The sequence below is a fragment of the Mauremys mutica genome, chromosome 17 (assembly GCF_020497125.1).
Source record: "Mauremys mutica isolate MM-2020 ecotype Southern chromosome 17, ASM2049712v1, whole genome shotgun sequence".
NCBI lineage: Eukaryota > Metazoa > Chordata > Testudines > Geoemydidae > Mauremys > Mauremys mutica.
Genome location: NC_059088.1, coordinates 9852690 through 9873942, shown reverse-complemented (window position 1 = coordinate 9873942; position 21253 = coordinate 9852690). Strand labels below are relative to the sequence as shown.

At 48.9% G+C, this 21253-nt stretch overlaps 1 protein-coding gene across 1 annotated transcript in view; it reads left to right on the top strand.

Moving 5' to 3' along the window:
* LOC123351333 overlaps positions 1 to 21253 on the top strand; it is a 113441-nt gene that overhangs the window by 76788 nt on the left and 15400 nt on the right. The window lies entirely within an intron of this gene.

The window sequence follows — 21253 nt, the reverse complement described above, 5'->3', positions numbered from 1 at the left end:
TTATACAGGTCGAAGTCCACTTTGGAGCGCACAAAATAAAAGTTCTTTCCCATCTTCTGGATTTCCCGGGCCAGCTTGGTGTGGCTGAATCTGCTCCTCTCTGAAGCAATGATAATGAAGACATCGTAACGGCTGAACTTCACTTGTTTCAGATAAACGTCTGGCCGAAAATCTGGGGTCCCGATTGCTGGCAGGTCCCAGAAGGTCACCATGGGACAGGTAGGATGACAATATGGTACTGGTACTTTGGTCATTTCCAGGACACTAGTCTCAGCAGCACCTTCGTCTTCATCTTCCAGGCCCCGGATGGCATTGACCAAAGATGATTTGCCAGATCCCGACTCCCCTGTGATGGCGATATTGAACTCAATTCCTGACAAATTCTTAAATGTCTGCACCACGGAAGCTGCTTCTAAGAATTTTCCTGCTTTGATAGCAGCCTCGATCTGATTAGTTTGTTCTGCAGAGATGCCAGGAAGAATATTTCTGTATTCTGCATATAGGTCACCACAGGTAGGTTTGAGATCAGCCATCTCCCTGGGAAAAGAGATGGTCATGGTTAGTCTTGTTTCCCCCACAGGCTCCACCAGCACATTGTAACCTGGAGACCAGTATATAAATATCCCAGACATATAACTCATCACACACAAACCTGCAAAGCTTCAAGGAAAGGAGTTTTGGTGACAGTTTGAAATAACTAAAATAACCTGCAGAGATTTAGGAACTTTCTGAATGATGCAGAGAGCTGGGATCATAGAATCATAGAAGATTAGGATTGTAAGAGACCTCAGGAGGTATCTAGTCCATCCCCTAGCTCAAAGCAGGAACAACCCCAATTAAATCATCCCAGCCAGGGCTTTATCAAGCCTGACCTTAAAAACCTCTATGGAAGGAGATTCCACCACCTCCCTAGGGAACCCATTCCAGTGCTTCACCACCCTCCTAGTGAAACAGTTTTTTTCTAATATCCAACCCAGACCTCCCGCACTGCAACTTGAGACCATTGCTCCTTGTTCTGTCATCTGCCTTTACTCAGAACAGTCGGCTCCATCCTCTTTGGTAGTTGAAGGCTGCTATCAAATCCCCCCTTACTCTACTCTTCCGCAGATTAAACAAACCCAGTTCCCTCAGCCTCTCTTCATAAGTCATGTGCTCCAGACCCCTAATAATTTCCGTTTCCCTCCGCTGGACTCTTTCAAATTTCTCCACATCTTTTCTATAGTGGGGGTCCCAAAACTAGATGCAGAACTCCAGATGTGGCCTCACCAGTGCCGAATACAAGGGAATAATCACATCCCTCGATCTGCTGGCAACACTCCTACTAATACAGTTCAATATGCTGTTAGCCTTCTTGGCAACAAGAGCACACTGCTGACTCATATCCAACTTCTCGTAACCTCAAGATCCTTTTCTGCAGAACTGCTGCTTAGCCAGTCGGTCCCCAGCCTGTAGCAGTGCATGGGATTCTTCCTTCCTAAGTGCAGGACTCTGCACTTGTCCTTGTTGAAACTCATCAGATTTCTTTTGGCCCAATGCTCCAAATTGTCTAGGTTACTCTGGACCCTATCCCTGCCCTCCAGCATATCTACCTCTCCCCCCAGTTTAGTGTCATCTGCAAACTTGCTGAGGGTGCAATTCATCCCATCACTCAGATCATTAATGAAGATGTTGAACAAAACCGGCCCCAGGACCTACCCTTGGGGCACTCCGCTGGATACTGGCTGCCAACTAGACATGGAGCCGTTGATCACTACCCGCTGAGCCCGACGATCTAGCCAGCTTTCTATCCACCTTACAGTCCATTCATCTAGCCCATACTTCTTTAACTTGCTGTCAAGAATACTGTGGGAGACCGTATCAAAAGCTTTGCTAAAGTGAATATCTATCATGTCTACCACATTCCCCATATCCAAAGATCCAGTTATCTCATGATAGAAGGCAATCAGGTTGGTCAGGCATGACTTACCCTTAGTGAATCCATGTTGACTGTTCCTGATCACCTTCCTCTCCTCCAATTGCTTCAAAATGGATTCCTTGAGGACCTGCTGTATGATTTTTTCAGGGACTGAGTTGAGGCTGACCGATCTGTAGTTCTCCGGATTCTCTTTGTGATGTGTTAGATCACACAACCCCACTGGGGGCTTGCAACTGATGTACTAAGACTACTTCTGCCCCTGCTTTCCTGCCCTGGCAGCTTGGGACTTCAGTGCCCTGCCTGGTTTGAGCCAGACCCGCTAGCCTGCTGCAAACCCAGACCCAGGTCTGAACCACGTCCCCTAACAGCTGCAGGCTTAACTGAAAGCAACTTACAGAAGTGTTCTTGAATTAACACTCAGATGCCCAACTCCCAGTGGGGTCCAAACCCCAAATAAATCTGTTTTATCCCATATAAAGCTTATGCAGGGTGAACTCATAAATTGTTCACCCTCGATAACACTGATAGAGAGAGATGCACGGCTGTTTGCCCACCCGGGTATTAATACAGACTCTGAGTTAATTAATAAGTAAAAAGTGATTTTATTAAATACAGAAAGTAGGATTTAACTGGTTCCAAGTAGTAACAATTATTATACTATTATTATTACCAAGCAAAATAAAATAAAACACGCAAGTCTATGTCTAATACAGTAAGAAAACTGAATACAGATAAAAATCTCACCCTCAGAAGAATTCCAGTAAGCTTCATTTTACAGACTAGCCTCCTTCTAGTCTGGATCAGTAATCACCTCCCCCTCCCCCCAGGTACTCTCCTTTGTTCTAGTTTCTTTCAGGTGTCCGTGGGGGTGGAGAGGCTCTCTTGAGCCAGGTGAAGACAAAATGGGGGGGTTTCCCAGGTGTTAAAATAGACTTTCTCTTGAGGGTGGTCACCCCTCCCTCCCCATGTGTAGAATCCAGCTCCAAGATGGAGTTTTGGAGTCACATGGGCAAGTCATATGTCCATGCATGACTCAGAACTTACAGGTAGCAGCCATGGTTCACATGCTACTTTGAATGTCCTCAAGTAGACATCTTATTTGGATTGGAGCCTTCCAAAATTCATTGTTCGTTAAGTGTTTCTTGATTGGGCACTTAACTTGCACATTCCTTTCTCAAAAAGCTGACCAAATGCTTTACTAAGGCTACTTAGAAATCAAGCAAGTACACAGCCAATATTCATAACTTTGAATACAAAAATGACACGTGCATACAAATAGGAGGAATAGATTCAGTAGATCATAACCTTTGCAGAGATATGTTACATGGCATATGTAGCCTAAAACATATTCCAGTTATGTCATATGTACATTCATAAGCACCGTCACACTCCTTCTTCCCTTTTTTAAAGATGGGCACTATATTTGCCTTTTTCCAATAGTCCAGGACCTTTCCCAATCGCCATGAGTTTTCAAAGATAATGGCCAATGGCTCTGCAATCACATCAGCCAACTCCCTCAGCACCCTTGGATGTGTTAGATCTGGACTCATGGACTTGTGCATGTCCAGGTTTCCTAAATAGTCCTTAACCTGTTCTTTCACCACTGAGGGCTGCTCACCTCCTCCCCATACCGTGCTGCCCAGTGCAGCCGTCTGGGAGCTGACCTTGTCTGTGAAGACTGAGGCAAAAGAAGCATTGAGCACTTCAGCTTTTTCCACATCCTCTGTCACTAGGTTGCCTCCCCCATTCAGTAAGGGTCCCACACTTTCCCTGACCTTCTTCTTCTTGTTAACATACCTGAAGAAACCCTTCTTGTTACCCTTCACATCCCTTGCTAGTTGCAACTCCAATTGTGCCTTGGCCTTCACAATTACACCCCTGCAAGCTTGTGCAATATTTTTATATTCCTCCCTAGTCATCTGTCCAAATTTCCACTTCTTGTAAGCTTCTTTTTTGTGTGTAAGCCCCCTGAAGATTTCACTGTTAAGCCAAGCTGGTCACCTGCCATATTTACTATTCTTTCTGCACATCGGGATGGTTTGTTCCTGTGCCCTCAATAAGGCTTCTTTAAAATACAGCCAGCTCTCCTGGACTCCTTTGCCCCCTCGTATTAGCCTCCCAAGGGATCCTGCCCATCAGTTCACTGAGGGAGTCAGTCTGCTTTTCTGAAGTCCAGGGTCCATATTCTGCTGCTCTCTTTTCTTCCTTGTGTCAAGATCCTCAACTAGACCATCTCATGCTCACTGCTTCCTAGGTTGCCACCCACTTCTACTTCCCCTATCAATTCTTCCCTGTTTGTGAGCAGCTGGTCAAGAGGAGCACGGCTCCTAGTTGGTTCCTCCAGCACTTGCACGAGGACGTTGTCCCCAACACTCTCCAAAAACTTCCTGGGATTGTCTGTGCACTGCTGTATTGCTCTCCCAGCAGATGTCAGGGTGATGAAGTCTCCCATGAGAACCAGGGCCTGTGTTCTGGAAACTTCTGTTAGTTGTCTGAAAAAAGACTCATCTACCTTATCCTCCTGGTCTGGGGGTCTATTGCAGACATCCTCCACAACACCAGTTAGGTACTTAAGTAGAGCTGGTCTTTTCCCACTGGAAAAGTGGATGAAAAAGGAGGGAAAACTGACAGAAAGTGAGTAAAATACACCTTCACTCCCTTTCTAAAAGAGTGAAAAAAGTAGAAAGTGAAAGAAAACTGGTTGAGACAAGTATTGAAAAGAGAATGATAAAGCTCTTGGGAGATCATGCTGTGACCAGCATGGATTCTGCAAAGGGAAATCATGTCTCCCAGACAGGGCCGGCTTTAGGAACTGTGGGGCCCGATTCGAATATCCAGCAGCGGTCCGGGTTTTCGGCGGCACTTCAGTGGTGGCGGGGGGTCCTTCACTCGCTCCGGGTCTTGCGCGGCAAAAAATTAAAAAGGCGCCTAAGGTGTGGGGCCCTCTTGGGCACGGGCGTGGGGCCTGATTCCAGGGAATTGGGGCAATTGGCCTAAAGCCGACCCTGCTCCCAGCTAACAGCCACCAGGAACATGGCACAGGGATTATTTGCCCAGTGCTGAGATGCAGCCAGCTCTGCGAGGGGCAGTGACATTAAAGGAGATTTCCCTGCTCTGTGCTCAGTGGGATAGGAAGAGGGGGGCTGTTTCTATGCATAGAGATACCACAGGGTGGGCACTACTAGCCTTCTAGATTCTCAAATGGGAGTAGGACACCAGGGGAATCTCCAAAGTCGGAATATGTCTTAAGTTTATGATTATCTGTATCTCTGTGATCTTATTTTATCACCTTGTAAAAGCTATCTGCGTAGGAACCGGCCACGGACTAAAATCAGTGGGGAAGTGGTTACTGTGAATCTTGGGACAGGTAAACAGCTCCAGAGACGTACCCTCCCTCCCCCCAGGAAGACTTGCATAAACTGGTTCAGACTGGGTCTCAGAGGCCCAAGAGGGCTTTTTGCTTGATATAAAAGGCTGAATTTAAACTGGCGGGGGGGGGGGAGGAGGAGCTTGATCCAACAAATGGACGCGATCCTTTCACTAAGGCAGAACCAAACTCTCCTGCAGGGTTGGGAGGACTTTGCTGTACCAGACCCCACTAGTGGAAGGTGGGCAACTCCTGGTGCATTTAGACCTTGTATTGTTTATTTAACGTGTGTTCTCTGTAAGGCTTTTATCCTAAAATAATAGTACCTTGCTCTGGGAAAGCTGCCTAGTCACTGGTGAAGCACGGCCTTGGTCCCTGCACAGAGAGAGGTGTCGGCTGCAGGCATCCTGGAGCTCACCACAGAGCAGGGTCCAAGGTGCAGTGGGGACAGCATGTGCACGTCTAAGTTCAGCAGCCCACAAATGCACCCCGATGCCACCTGCCCAAGCCCTGCCCTGGCACAGAACGGCGTACAGTGCTATGTCTGCGGTATCGGGCCAGGGTGCTTTGGGAGGGACTGGCTGCTACATGGAAAATGGCAGCACCGGAGTCACAGCCAGAATGAACCAGGTCTCTGCTGGGACAGGCTCGCTGAGCTGCTGCTGGACAGGACTGGCCACAACGGACTGGAGCTGGGCTGGGTCCTGTGGCAGGCAGCTCCATGCAGGACACAGGCACCCTGCTGAGACCGGCACAGAATCACAGCAAAGTCCGGCTGGAAGGGACCTCGCGAAGTTGTCCAGTTCAGCCTCCTGTGCTGAGACTATCTAGAGATCTAGACCAGCCCTGAGAGGGGTTTGTCCAACCTGGTCTTAAAAACCTCCAGTGACAGGGATCCCACAACTGCCCTTGGAAGCAGATTCCAGATCTGAACTGCCCATTAGAAAGTTATTCCTAATATCAAACCTAAATCTCCTTTCCTGCATGTTAAGCCTGTTGTGTCTTGTCCTGCCTTCAGTGACCATGGGGAACAATTGATCCTGGTCCTCTTCATAACAGCCCGTTAATATCAGACTATTCCATTCAGATCACCCCAGACGTGCACAATGTTCCCCTTTTAGCCCTGCCCTGGAGATTTGAGCTGTTGCTGTCACTTACCCGTCGGTGAGCCCTGGAGACCACGGTCCCTACGCCACCAGACCACTGACAATACCCGTGGCAAGAAAGCCCCGCGCACGGCTACAGCTGCAGGCTACCGAGCTCAGCGCTGGATCTCTCAAGGTACGTCCACCCCTCACCTCACAGCGACAGCTCAGCCCCCTGCTCCAGTGACTCTGTCCTTCCTTCAGCCCGGCTGCACCCGCCCCAGTGAATGAGGTGTGTGCAGATGGGTGCTGGAATTCAAAACTGGAACTCAGCGCAAACAACGACATTCTTTTCAGTTTCTGGCACCACCCTTGCTCAACCAGTCCCAGTGGGTACTGCCAATTTCAGGGAGGCTGTTAAGGTGGCTACCGATCTCCTAGCCCCTGTGTTGCACCCCACAGTCCACACGGTTCCGTTCTGACCTGCCATGCGACCTACTCCCGTGGTCAGAGGTTTCCATTGTTTGCAGCTGTCTCTCCTACACTAAAGAGGCTTAACTGCTGTCTTCATAGATTTTGAAAGAGAGCGCTGGGCTTTTTTTCCCAATAGTTACTGTTTAATAATGGCGGTGTAAAGAAACTTTGCCAATGTCACTTTTCACAGCAGACTTAGCACTCCATTGCCACCCTTACTTCTGCGCTGCTGCTGGCGACAGAGTTGCCTTCAGAGCTGGGCAGTGGGTCGGGGTGCAGGAGGGAGTGCAGGGTGCGGGAGGGGGTGCAATGTGCAAGAAAGGGCTCAGGGCAAGGGGTTGGTGTGCAGGAGGGGTTTGGGTGCAGGCTCCAGCCCGGCACCACTTATCTTGAGCAGCTCCAGGGTGGCAGCGGCACTCAGCAGGGCTAAGCCAGGCTCCCTGCCTGCCCTGGCCTCAAGTTGCTCCTGGAAGTGGCTGGCACATCCCTGCAGCCCCTGGGAACTGGGAGGGGAGGGAAGAGGGCTCTGCACGGTGCCCTCGCCTACGGGTACCTCCCCCAAAGTGCCCATTGGCCGCAGTTCCCTTTTCTTGGCCAATGGGAGCTGCAGGGGGTGGTGCCTTCATGCAAGGCGGTGCACAGAGCCCTCAACCCTACCCCATCTTCCCCAAGGGCTGCCGGGATGTGGTTCTGGCTGCTTCTGGGAGCAGCACGGGTCCAGGGCAGGTAGGCAGCCTGCCTTAGCCCCACTGTGCCACAGGGATGTCAATCCCATGGGCCAGTTCCAAAGCCCTGATGGGCCAGATCCAGCCCATGGGCCATAGTTTGCCCACCCCTGATCTAGATCATCCCTAACAAGTGTTTGTCTAACCTGCTCTTAAAAACTTCCAATGATGGAGATTCCACAACCTCCCTAGGCAATTTATTCCAGTGCTTAACCACCCGGACAATTAGGAAGCTTTTCCTAATGTCTAAATTTCCCTTGCTCCAATTTAAGCCATTGCTTCTTGTCCTTTTCTCAGGAGAGCAATTTATCACCTGTTATTTATAACAACCTTTTATGTACTTGAAGAATATCAGATCCCTCCCCAATATTCTCTTCTCTAGACTAAAGAAACCAGTTTTTTCAATCTACCCTCATAGGTCATGTTTTAGGCCATTCATCATTTTTGGTGCTGTTTTTTTCTCCAATTTGTCCTCATCTTTCCCAAAGTGTGGTGCCCAAAACTGGACACAGTCCTCAGCTGAGGCCTTATTAGTTCTGAGTAGAGTGGAAAAACCACACAACATTCCTGCTAATGCATCTCGGGATGATGTTCTCCCCCTTTTTTTCAAAAGTATGACAGTGTTGACCCATATTTAGTTTGTGATCTTCTGTAACTCCAGACAGTCTTCTGCAGTGCTTCTTCCTAGGCAGTCATTTCCCATTTTGTATGGGTGCAATTAATTATTCTTTCCTAAGATTGGTACTTTGCATTTGTCCTTATTGGATTTCATTCTCTTTATTTCAGACCATGTCTCCAGTTTTTCAAGATCATTTTGAATGCTAATCCTGTCCTCCAAAATGCTTGCCACCCCTGCCAGCTTAGTATCATCTGCAAACTTGATAAGTGTAGTCTCTATGCCATTTATCTAAATCATTGATGAAGGGGGTAGGGATAGCTTAGTGGTTTAAGCATTGGCCTACTGAACCCAGCGTTGTGAGTTCAATCCTAGAGAGGGCCACCAAGGGGTCTAGGGCAAAAATCTGTCTGGTTCTGCTTTGAGCAAGGTTGGACTAGATACCTCCTGAGGTCCCTTCTAACCCCAATCTTCTATGATACTGAATAGAATTGGAGCCAGGGCAGATCCCTGTGGGACCACACTCAATATGCCTTGAGAGTGAACAATTGATAACTACTATGAGTGCAGTGGTTAGGGTGCAGGTTTCCTCAGACATCCACCCTTCTGTCTGTCATGCTGACTAGCAATGATGTGCAGATAATCAATTATTCAGTTTGTTGGTGGCTCAGAAAAAGATTTAAAAGAAACATTTAGAATTTTTAGGGGGAGTTGGGTGTGACTGAAACAATTCACTGAAATCCACATGCATTCATTAAGCATTTCAGTCAAGCTGAATCTGCAATTTTCAACAAAGAACATTTTGGCTGAAACATTTCATCAGCGCTAACACTGACCGATAGTCTTATCATTTCCTTGTGCTTCTCCATCTGTCTCCATCTGTCATTGCTTGTCTTATACTTAGTTTGTCACAGCTCTTTGGGGCAGGGACCAAAATTTTGTTCTGTGTCTGTGCATTGCCTGGCACAACAAGGGTCCTGATCTCAGTCAGGGTCTGGGCAGCACCTGGCACAATGGGGCCCTGATTTTGGTTGGGGTTGGGGCACCACCCAGCCAAAGGGGCCCTGATCTGGGTGAGGGTTGTAGAGATATGTTTATGGAAGATTATAATTTAGAGACACTCCCTTATAACAGACAATATTATAAATACCAGAATTTAGAGCTGCACCCCGGAAGCTGGGGTTGAGAACCCAGTGTAGCTGTGCACTGCAGTTCTCCACAGAAGCCCTCTAGTTTGTTTTATTAAAAGTTTTATTCCTTTCTCATTCATGGTTTGTTGTTTAATAAACCCCGAGGTCATTACATGATGTCAGAAGTGCTGAACAAGGGACTGCACAGTCGTTGTGAATCATGGAATCATAGAATCTCAGGGTTGGAAGGGACCTCAGGAGGTCATCTAGTCCAACCCCCTGCTCAAAGCAGGACCAAACCCAACTAAATCATCCCAGCCAGGGCTTTGTCAAGCCTGACCTTAAAAACCTCTAAGGAAGGAGATTCCACCACCTCCCAAGGTAACCCATTCCAGTGCTTCACCACCCGACTAGTGAAATAATGTTTTCTAATATCCAACCTAAACCTCCCCCACTGCAACTTGCGACCATTGCTCCTTATTCTGTCATCTGCCACCACTGAGAACAGCCGAGCTCCATCCTCTTTGAAAACCACTTCAGGTAGTTGAAGGCTGCTCTCAAATCCCCCCTCACTCTTCTCTTCTGCAGACTAAATAAGCCCAGTTCCCATAGCCTCTCCTCATAAGTCATGTGCCCCAACACCCTGATCATTTTCATTGCCCTCCGCTGGACTCTCTCCAATTTGTCCACATCCCTTCTGTAGTGTGGGGCCCCAAACTGGACACAGTACTCCAGATGAGGCCTCTCCAGTGCCGAACAGAGGGGAAGAATCACTTCCCTCGATCTGCTGGCAATGCTTCTTCTAATACACCCCAATATGTCATTGACCTTCTTGGCAAGAAGGGCTCACTGTTGACTCATATTCAACTTTTCGTTCACCGTAACCCCTAGGTCCTTTTCTGCAGAACTGCTGCCCAGCCATTCGGTCCCTAGTCTGTAGCAGTGCATGGGATTCTTCCTTCCTAAGTGCAGGACTCTGCACTTGTCCTTGTTGAACCTTATCAGATTTCTTTTGGCCCAATCCTCTAATTTGTGTAGGTCACTCTGGACCCTATCCCTACTGTCCGGCATATCTACCTCTGCCCCCATCTTAGTGTCATCCACAAACTTGCTGAGGGTGCAGTTCATCCCATCATCCAGATCACTAATGAAGGTGTTGAACAAAACTGGCCCCAGGACCAACCCTTGGGGCACTCCGCTTGATACCGGCTGCCAACTAGACACCAAGCCGTTAATCACAATCCATTAAGCCTGACAATCTACCCAGCTTTCTATCCACTTTATAGTCCATTAGAGCCACTAGAAGGATCCGAAGAATGGAAAGCCTGTCATATGAAAGGAGACTTGAGGAGCTCGGTTTGTTTTCCTTAACCAAAAGAAGGTTGAGAGGAGATATAATTGCTCTCTTTAAATATATCAGAGGGATAAATACCAGGGAGGGAGAGGAATTATTTCACCTCAGTACTAATGTGGACACGAGAACAAATGGATATAAATTGGCAGTCAGGAAGTTTAGGCTTGAAATTAGACGAAGGTTTCTAACCATCAGGGGAGTGAAATTCTGGAACAGCCTACCGAGGGAAACAGTGGGGGCGAAGGACCTCTCTGGCTTTAAGATTAAGCTTGATAAATTTATGGAGGGAATGGTTTGATAGGAGAACGTGATTTAGTCAATAGGTCAATAACGTGCGACCACTGGTAATTAGTACCGAGGGTCAATGTTGGGATATTGAAAGTCTTTTTCCTGAGTGTCTGGCTGGAGAGTCTTGCCCGCATGCTCGGGGTTCAGCTGATCGCCATATTTGGGGTCGGGAAGGAATTTTCCTCCAGGGTAGATTGGCAGTGGCCCTGGAGGTTTTTCGCCTTCCTCCGCAGCATGGGGCAGGGGTCGCTTGCTGGAGGATTATCTGCTACTTGAAGTCTTTAAATCAGGATTTGGGGACTTCAACAGCTGAGTCAAGGGAGAGAATTATTTCAGGAGTGGATGGGTCAGCTTTTGTGGCCTGCATCTTGCGGGAGGTCAGACTAGATGATCATAATGGTCTCTTCTGATCTAAGTTCTATGATTCTATGATTCATTCATCCAGCCCATACTTCTTTAATTTGCTGGCAAGAATACTGTGGGAGACCATAGTAAAAGCTTTGCTAAAGTCAAGATATATCATGTCCGCCGGTTTCCCCATATCCACAGAGTCAACTTCTGTGTTTGAAACTGAAAGCAGCAGAGGCAAGGGGAGGATGTGGAGTAGCAAACAGAGAACAAAGGCTTGTATGTGTATTTTATGAGTACAAGAGTAGCTTGACTAGTTAAGAAGGTGAAAAAAGCTAAAAATGGATGTGTTGCAACCTGCATTTAGTCTGCAATTGTCAGGCAGTGTTTCAGAGAACTGGAAAAAATTCCATCACACATTTGCATTGTATTTAGCAGCCACAGGCAGAGGAGAAAAATGATATAAAAGTGTAATCATCAATATTTTGCATGTTGCATTGGATATTCATAACAACTTTGAGTTTGCAAAAGGTTTAGTAAAATACTGACTAAATTTGATGAGCACTGCATGCCGAAAAGGAAAGAGGCCTTTGAGAGAGACAGATTTTTTACATGCATGCAAAACAATTGATGGCACCACAGAGCAATATGTCATAGAATTAAGGCAACTGAGTAACACCTGTGACTTAGTGAGTTGGTAGAGTCTGGTGCCTCTGGGTGTGTGTGGTACAGTTGGGGGATGCTGAATGGGTATTTTCGGGGGGCTGGAGGGGTGTGTGTGTATTGGGAGGGGGTATTTGAGGAGTGCTGAAGGAGATACCTGGGAGGTACTGGGAAAGGGTACCTGGGGGGTACAGAGAGTGTGTACCTGGGGGGTGCTAGAGAGGATACCTGCAGCCTCACTCTCGAGGGGGGGGGCAGTGTCGCTGCCTGTCGTGGTGGTGAATGCAGGCCCGGGATGCAGCGCCCGCCCGTCAGTAAGCACGTCCCATTGGGCATCTCCCCCGGCCCAGGGTGGGGAGCCAGGGCCTGGCCTGTCACCCTTCCCAGCCTGTCTGGGCTCTGAGGCCCTGCGCTGGGGCAGGCAGCCTGGTGAGAGGCTCTTGGTAGCTCCACTTACCTGGTGGGCTGACTTGAGCCTGTGCACCTTGTCAACTCCTGAGCACCAGAAACGTCTTTCTGCAGCACCTCCTCGTTCCTCTCTGCACCCAATCTGTCCCCCCCTCTCTGAACCCAGTGTCCCTTGCTGCATCTCTGCATCCAGTCCCATCTCCCCTGGTCCCCTCTGCACCCTCTGAGCACCGAGACCTCTCCCTTCTGCACCCAGCCTCCAACATTCTCCCCACTCTGCTGACAGTCCAACCCACCCTCACTATGGCCAGCCCCACAAGTTGAAAAATCATGAGCCACACCCTCAAAATCATGAGAGTTAATTAAAAAGAGGTTGTCTCGTGCTTTTAGGTCTGTCTTCTGCTTGTTTAATGCCCTCGAATGTGTGTTGCCAACTCTGCTAACTTTTCTGACCATCGCTAGGGGGACCCAGCTGAGACCAAATTACCAAAATTGGTATAAAATGCTTCCTGGTGGTGCAGAGATTCCAGCTTCACTAGCCCCTGAATTCTTATGAATTCTGTTGTTGTGGAAAATTAACCACACCGTTGATTTTGGGTCAGACACAGCCTTGAGGCCCCTTTATTAGAATACAAATATGCATATAGGGAAGGTCAGCATAGCCCCATGCAAGGGGTTAACTGCCTTACGTTGGTTACATTGCTTCAAGCTTATAAAGGTAAAAACCGCAATGCGTAATCACACATTACAAATCTTATCAGCCTTATTTGGTATAATTCTTATCAGCAAGCCAATCAGAGCCCCTCACCATCTAGGGGTTTTCCTGTTATTGTCCCTAGATGCTCCTGCTTTCGCCATGTCCCTCTTCTTGCGTTACCTTATCTTACTAAATTGCTTAATGCAACTGTTTCCAATAGAATTGTACAGTAAGCTCTTCCCTAACTGTATGTGCGCCCACCTACGTGCGGTTACATTGTACAAGACTCTTCTGCTTTATTAATTTTCCATTGCTAATATGCTGTTATACTAAGGCCATGTTACACAATTACCAGTAGGCGTTGGTTCCCTTTTCTCCTGTTGGCCTTTTGATTATGCCACACAAGCGATTACAAATTTTCCTATTCCTTAATGTCAAGCTGACCTATAATGGCCTACTGTTACTTATGCTCAGCTAACTCAGCTTGGGGCAAGCGGGACACAGTCTGGGGCAAGCGGGACCCCTTAAAATCCCTATCACTGTGTCCCACCAACCCCACAGCTGCCTGATCACTCTCCTATCTGGTCGCACCCCTGACCAACACATGCTGATAGAACTTTTTAGTGTAGATGGTGCCTTAGACTCTTATGTGGTGTGAGATCAGGCCAGGGGAGGGAGCCTTTTATTATTTTCAAAGACCTGTAACTATCAGGAGCTTTGTGAGCAAAGTCCTTGGGGTCCTCTGTTGAGCCTGCATTCCTAGCTTTCCAGACATGCTATCCCCACAGATATTCATAGATTCCTAGGCTAGAAGAGACCTTTGTGATCTTCTAGTCTGACGTCCTGTATAACACAGGCTGGAGAATTTCCCCAAAATAATCCCTGCAGCAGATCTTCTATAAGAACGTCCTATCTTGAGTTAAAAGTTACCAGCGATGGAGAATCCACCACACCCCCTGGGTAAGTCATTCCGATTGTTAATTACTCTCACCGCCATTAAAAAGCGCAGAGCCCCCACAATCTAGGTGCTCCAAGGACGTGTTTATAAGTGAATGGAGCACTCAGGAGGGCTCAGACACTGATTTTAGGGTCTAGGGGGGGCTCAAGTCAAGAGGTCTGAGTCTGGTAGTGCACCCTAGAGTCCTAAACCAGAAGCAGTGACTGGACTCTGCCCAGTCCCAGCTGGCTCACAACTATGGGAACGATCCAGTCAAAATCTGTTGGGTTGATGGGGTGATGGAGTCAAAGCTGGGGTCCATCTGATGCCTCTCGCTCCGTGTTTTCCTAAGAGCAATAAAAGTCAGATGCACAAAGTGTCAGATCCAACTGTCTGGGAGTTTATTAAAAGACAAAAGTATTTCACTAAGATCGGCAGTGATGACAAAACCAGAAGCAGCGAATACACAGAGCAAAGAGATGCAACCACTCGTCATCAGAGCCTGACACAATGTGATTACAATCTGCAAATCCCAGGTGAGAATGAGCAGTGTGGGATGATTCCCAGACTCTGGACAATCTAAACTCCTCATCAAACAAGCAAATCAGCACATAAAACGCAGCAGCAGCAGCAGCAGCAGCTCAAACTGCATGGATTCACCAAGGGCAAGTCATGCCTGACTAATCTAACTGCCTTCTATGATGAGATAACCGGCTCTGTGGATGAGGGGAAAGCAGTGGATGTGCTATTTCTGGACTTTAGCAAAGCTTTTGATACAGTCTCCCACAGTATTCTTGCCAGCAAGTTAAAGAAGTATGAGCTGGATGAATGGACGGTAAGGTGGATAGAAAACTGGCTAGATGGTCGGGCTCAACGGGTAGTGATCAACGGTTCCATGTCTAGTTGGCAGCCGGTATCAAGTGGAGTGCCCCAAGGGTCGGTGCTGGGGCCGGATTTGTTCAATATCTTTATTAACGATCTGGAGGATGGTGTGGACTGCACCCTCAGCAAGTTTGCAGATGACACTAAACTGGGAGGAGTGGTTGATACGCTCGAGGGCAGGGATAGGATACAGAGGGACCTAGACAAATTAGAGGATTGGGCCAAAAGAAATATGATGAGGTTCAACAAGGACAAGTGCAGAGTCCTGCACTTCGGACGGAAGAATCCCATGCACTGCTACAGACTAGGGACCGAGGGGCTGGGCAGCAGTTCTTCAGAAAAAGACCTAGGGGTTACGGTGGACGAAAAGCTGAATATGAGTCAGCAGTGTGCCCTTGTTGCCAAGAAGGCTAATGGCATTTTGGGTTGTATAAGTAGGGGCATTTCCAGCAGATCGAGGGATGTGATCATTCCCCTCTATTCAGCACTGGTGAGGCCTCATTTGGAGTACTGTGTCCAGTTTTGGGCCCCACACTACAAGAAGGATGTGGATAAATTGGAGAGAGTCCAGCGGAGGGCAACAAAAATGATTAGGGGGCTGGAGCACATGACTTATGAGGAAAGGCTGAGGGAACTGGGATTGTTTAGTCTGCAGAAGAGAAGAATGAGGGGGCATTTGATAGCTGCTTTCAACTACCTGAAAGGGGGTTCCAAAGAGGATGGATCTAGACTGTTCTCAGTGGTAGAAGATGACAGAACAAGGAGTAATGGTCTCAAGTTGCAGAGGGGGAGGTTTAGGTTGGACATTAGGAAAAACTTTTTCACTAGTAGGGTGGTGAAGCACTGGAATGGGTTCCCTAGGGAGGTGGTGGAATCTCCTTCCTTAGAGGTTTTTAAGGTCAGGCTTGACAAAGCCCTAGCTGGGATGATTTAGTTGGGGTTGGTCCTGCTTTGAGCAGGGGGTTGGACTAGATACCTCCTGAGGTCCCTTCCAACCCTGAGATTCTATGATTCTATGATTCTATGAAAGATGGCAGATTGAGAAAAGAATCTTTAGCGAACCTCTGCTATGAGACCCGTTAAATGGATGTGCCTGGAAGACCAGATCCCTAGAGGGAGTCAATGGGATTGAATCAATGGAGCTTGTTCCATTTACACTAGCTGAAGACTGTGCTCGGGGATTTCTAACCAAGTCTGTTTCCCTCGGGCTCAGGGACCTGCATTAGAGCAGCGTTGAGTTGAGAGCTGAGACAATGGGTGCTGAGCAGGTTACAGGTCTCAGGTCAGTGTCTTACTGCTCAGAAATCTATTGTTAATGGTGTCTTTTTCATTAATTGTGTTTGCAGGCTTTGATTTCAATTGGTCTAACCCAGCATTGAATGGCAAAGGGAAAAGGACTGGGGGAAAGAACACAAGCTGGAAGGAGCTGGTGCCGGGTTCAGTGTTTTCTGATCACTTTTTGCACAGTTATTACAGCTCTGCTGGCTTCTCACGGTCAGATTCTGCACTGGTTTACACTGCATGCAAAAGGCCACATCCTCAGCTGGTGTCAATCGCAGTATTGGACTCAAGGAATCTCCACTGATTTACACAGAGAAGGTTAAAATATATTTTAAAAATCTTGTCTGATGTTTTTAATTAATTTAGATGAGGACTTTTTGAGCTGGTATTTGCCCTGCTGCTGTCCCTCAACTATCCCAGCTGGGGCCTGGCTTAAAAAAATTGTGGGGCCAGGGAACTGTACCTCAGTTTTGCCTGTTCCCCCGCACTAGAAATACATCTTTGTATTTTAAAGGCCAGACTCTGGAGATCTTTTTCAATATTTTTTCTTTTGTTGCATTAGATTTGAGTACAGAAGAATCTGCCATTGTCCCCTGGTGGGCTCCAATCTCCATCTGCCAGAGGCCTGTATCCAGCATGTTGGTCCTTTGTTGCTGTTAGCCATCTGTTTTCTCTTCTGTCTCCAATGCCTTGATCAGAATTCTCTGGGCGTCTTCAGCAACATCATCCAGAAAGTTGTTCAGCATTCTGTATGTCACTATGAAAGACCTCTCTGCAGCTAACGTGGTCCCAACTACCGGTACCATGCTGACAAAATATTTAACTACCATTAGACCATCCCCTGTAGCCTCAGTCAGCAGCTTCTCGGCTGTTTCTTTTGAGATCTCGTTGGCCAATGGGGACTTGATCACACCCTTCAGCTCAGCGACAGGCTTCCGAACCTGGCTAGCGAGTGAGGGAAATATCATCAAGCCCAAAGCTCTCACAATACTCTCTCAGGTTATCCACCAGGATGCCAATGTTGCACTTCACCGAGAGAGCCGGGAGAGGAACAGCTGCAATGGCGCACGACTTCAGGGCTTGTTTCCAGATCTGCCTCTGCAAAACCTTTTTCTTCTTTTCCAAGATTGGTTCGGAAAGATTGGACAGGGCCAAGAGGAAAATGTGTTTCTTGTGACTTTCCAGTTCCTTCAGCAACTTTTTCTGCAGTTTGGGAGAATCGTATTTCTGAAATTCCCTGCTTGACACAAGGAAAACCTGCGGGGAGCTCATCCCTTGTCTGCACAGGTGATTGATGCAGTCATTTCTGATTTTCTCCAAGGTCCTCTCTTCATTGAAGCTCTTTTTGCGTTTCTCATTGTAAATGTCCAAGTCCACCTTGGAGCGCACAAAGTAAAACTTCTTCCCCATCTTATGGATCTCCTGGGCCAGTTTGGCGTGGTTGGCCCTGAACCGCTCCGAAGCGAGGATGATGAAGAAGTCATAGCGATTGAATGTCACCTGCTCCAGGTAAGTGTCTGGCCGAAAATCTGGGGTCCCGATCCCCGGCAGGTCCCAGAAGATCACATTGGGGTACTTGGAATGCTGGTACCGCTCCGGTTCTTTGGTCATCTCAACCACCCCGGTCTTAGCTGATCCTTCATCCTCATCTCCCAGGCCCTGGAGGGCATTGAGGAAGGATGATTTCCCGGCTCCTGACTCCCCTGTGATCGCGATGTTGAGCTGAGTATTTTTAAGCAGCTCATCAGGTCTTTGCACCACATATGCTGCTAATGGGAGGTCTCCTGCTTCGATGGCAGCCTTGACATCATCGGTTTCCTTCTGACACAGACCAGGCAGTGTATTTCTGTGCTTTGTAAATACCTTACCGAAGAGAACTTTTAGCTGTTCCATTTTCCTATGAAAAAAAATACCCACAATTACACTGAGTCGTTTTCTTGCCAGAAAACAAAGTGACCTAGGAATTGTAACATGCAGTGAGTAAAAAAGAGTGTTACCTAATGGACAGAGCTCTAGATGGGGACTCAATTTCCCCATCTGTAAAATGGGGATAATGAAAAGCGTTGTAGACTACAGATGGAAAAGCATGATGGAAAAGCCAGGTATTATTATTTAACATCCATGTCCCATACTTCCCGTGGGGCTGGCACGCTCTCCCCTTTACTCAGCACCTCTGAGAGCCGACAGTTCTTGTCTGGCTCCTGACCCGAGCCATGATCCTTGCCACCCCCAGTGTAGCCTGTTTGCCCTATTTCCCCACACCGCCCTCCAGCTGCTGGGCCTCCCCCTTTGAATCACCCCTTCTCCAGCCTCACAGCCGGCCCAGGGGTGGCATTAAGCCTCAGGCTGCTGGTTCACCCTCGACAGGGACAGGGTTGGTTGGCTCCGTCGCAGAGTCACGTCTGCTGCAGATGGATGTGTAGAGTCTCTTCCCAGATTGGGGGTAGGGGACTCTGCACCTCCACCCGATGGCTAAGGGTGACGTATCTGGGTGTGAGAGGAGGGAAATGGAGGCATCTGTACACTCCCCCCAGAGACACCCCCCCATCCCTTCAAATCCTCCCCATTCTGGTGTCCCCTCTCCTGCATCCTCTTCCCTGGTCCTCAGCCCTGACAATGCCCCCCCCCCCCAGGCCCAGGTGTGCTGGGCAGTAGAGAGATGGGAGGCAAGGAGGGGGAGAGCCAGGCCGTGGGCCATGGGGGTGCTGGAAAATGATCTTTCAAAAAAAGCCAAGGAACTGGCCTGCCCCCAACGTTTGTAGGTACAGCGTGAAGGTGGCCTGGAGGTGCCCTTCCAGAACGTGGAAAGTGGCTAAACGTAAACCTCTGAGAAGCAGGATGTGATGAGTTAAAAATACACCCCAGCCCCACAATGCAACCTTCATTCTGCTGCTGTCACTTACCCCTCAGGGAGCCCTGCAGACCCTGGTCCCTACACCACCAGACACCCCATATTCCCCACAGCAAGAAGGCCCCCTGCACAGCTACTGCTGCAGGCTACCGAGCTCAGCACTGGATCCCTCAAGGTACGTCCACCCCTCTCCTCACCTCACAGTGACAGCTCAGCCCCCTGCTCCAGCGACTCTGTCGTTCCTTCAACCCGGCTGCACCCGCCCCAGCGAACGAGGTGTGTGCAGATGGGTGCTGGAAATCAAAACTGGAACTCAGCACAAACAACGACATTCTTTACAGTTTGGGCACCACCCTTGCTCAACAAATCCCAGGTTGCCAATTTCAGGGAGGCTATTAAGGCGGCTACTGATCTCTGAGCCCCTGTGTTTGCACCCCACAGTCCACACGGTTCAGCTCTGACCTGCCACACGCTCTGCTCCCATGGTCAGAGGCCTCCGTTGTTTGCAGCTGTTCTACAGCAAAGAGGCTTAACTGCTCTCTCCATTGAGCCTGAAAGCGAGTGTTGGGCTTTGATGGGCAGCCCTGGCTCCCATCCTCCCTGCTCTAACCACTAAACCCCACTCCTCTTTGTACACAGCCCCGCTGGTGTCTAGCACCCGTTGCTCTTCTGGGGAAGTAACGCTGTCATTGATACGCAGGGTGAAAGCTGGATCGATGCTGTGTGAGCCGGGGCCAATTGCTTCAAGGAATCCCTGCCCCAGTCAGTGCAACTGCCCTGAACGCAGCGAGGGCCACTGGAGCGAATGCCACTGAACAAGAAAACACAAGTCTTTGGGCGATGGCGCGCCACATACAATGACACATTTACTTCCGTGATATCTACATCGCCCGCAGACCTATGCTAACACCTCCCCGAGTGACATTAGCTGTGACAACGGGAACCCTCGTCTGCTGGCGTGGCTGGGTCTGCACTGGGGCTTTTGTCAGCAGAGCTACGTCAGCCAGCGGTGGGATCCTTTCATGTCCTTGAGTCATGCTCAGACCCAGTGTCATGGGTTTTCTCTGCACTCTACCCACAGTGTGTCCCCTTGTATGTAGGGTTACCCTATTTCAAGTTCCCTAAAGGGGACGCTGTGGGGGTGGGGTACAGTAGCGGGGTAGTGGAGGAGTATTTTTGGGGAGTGCTGCAGGAGTGTGTGTGTGTGTTTGTGTGTGTGTGTGTACTGGGAGGGGGTATTTAAGTACCTGGAGGCTACTGGGAAAGTGTACCTGTGGCCTAACTTTTTAAGTGGGGGCAGTGTCGCTTCCTGTTATGGTGGTGGATGCAGGCCTGGGATGCATCCATCAGTAAGAACCTCCCGTTGGGCATCTCCCCCTGCCCAGGGCGGGAAGCTGGGGCCTGGCCTGTCACCCCTCACAACCTGGCCAGGCTCTGAGGCCCTAGGGTGGGGCAGGTGGCCCGGTGAATGGTGCTTGGAGGCTCCATTTACCCAGCAGGTCGGGCTGGGCTGGGCAGGATCTAGCAGCTGCAGATTCAGGGGAGGGACCAGCCGAGGCGCCGAGATGGATCTTTCTCTGCTGCAATCAGCAAGGAAAAATCCCGGACCTGGACATTTCTTCGTATTTCAAAAGGCTGCCTGGAGGATAAAAAAGAGGGTCACGTCCAGGAGAACCCCAACATACAGTCAGTCCACCCCTCAGGAGCCCCCTCCGTCCACCGGTCCCTCAGTATCCCCCCTCAGAAGCCCCACCAACTACCTCACGGTCTCATAATATTCCCCCTCCGGACCTCAACCATCCTCTCCATGGCACCTCCATATCGCCCCTCAGGAGACCCTGCCATACCCCTCACAGTCCCTCAATATCCCCCATCAGGAACTCCCACTGTCCCGATATGTACCCCCAATGTTCCTCCATTTCTCTATCCATTACCTCCCCTGTTCTGCTATTTCAGGGGTCTGGATAATGTTTAGGTGTGGCTGTGGGTGTGTGCAGAGTGAGGTGGGGGGAACAGAATGAAAACCAGTCAAACGACAGCCCCTGAGTAGTGCTTTAATGAGCAGTTTTGCACCTCAACTAACTTTGGCTACTTGACTGAAAGTGAATTCTCTGAGCCTCCGTTCCACACGCAGCGTTTGCTTTCTTTGCTAAGGCCACCCTGACATTTTGGGGGTTCCACCCTCCAATCCCCGTGTCTGTCTGTCTGTCTAGTGCCGCTCTCTGGTATATG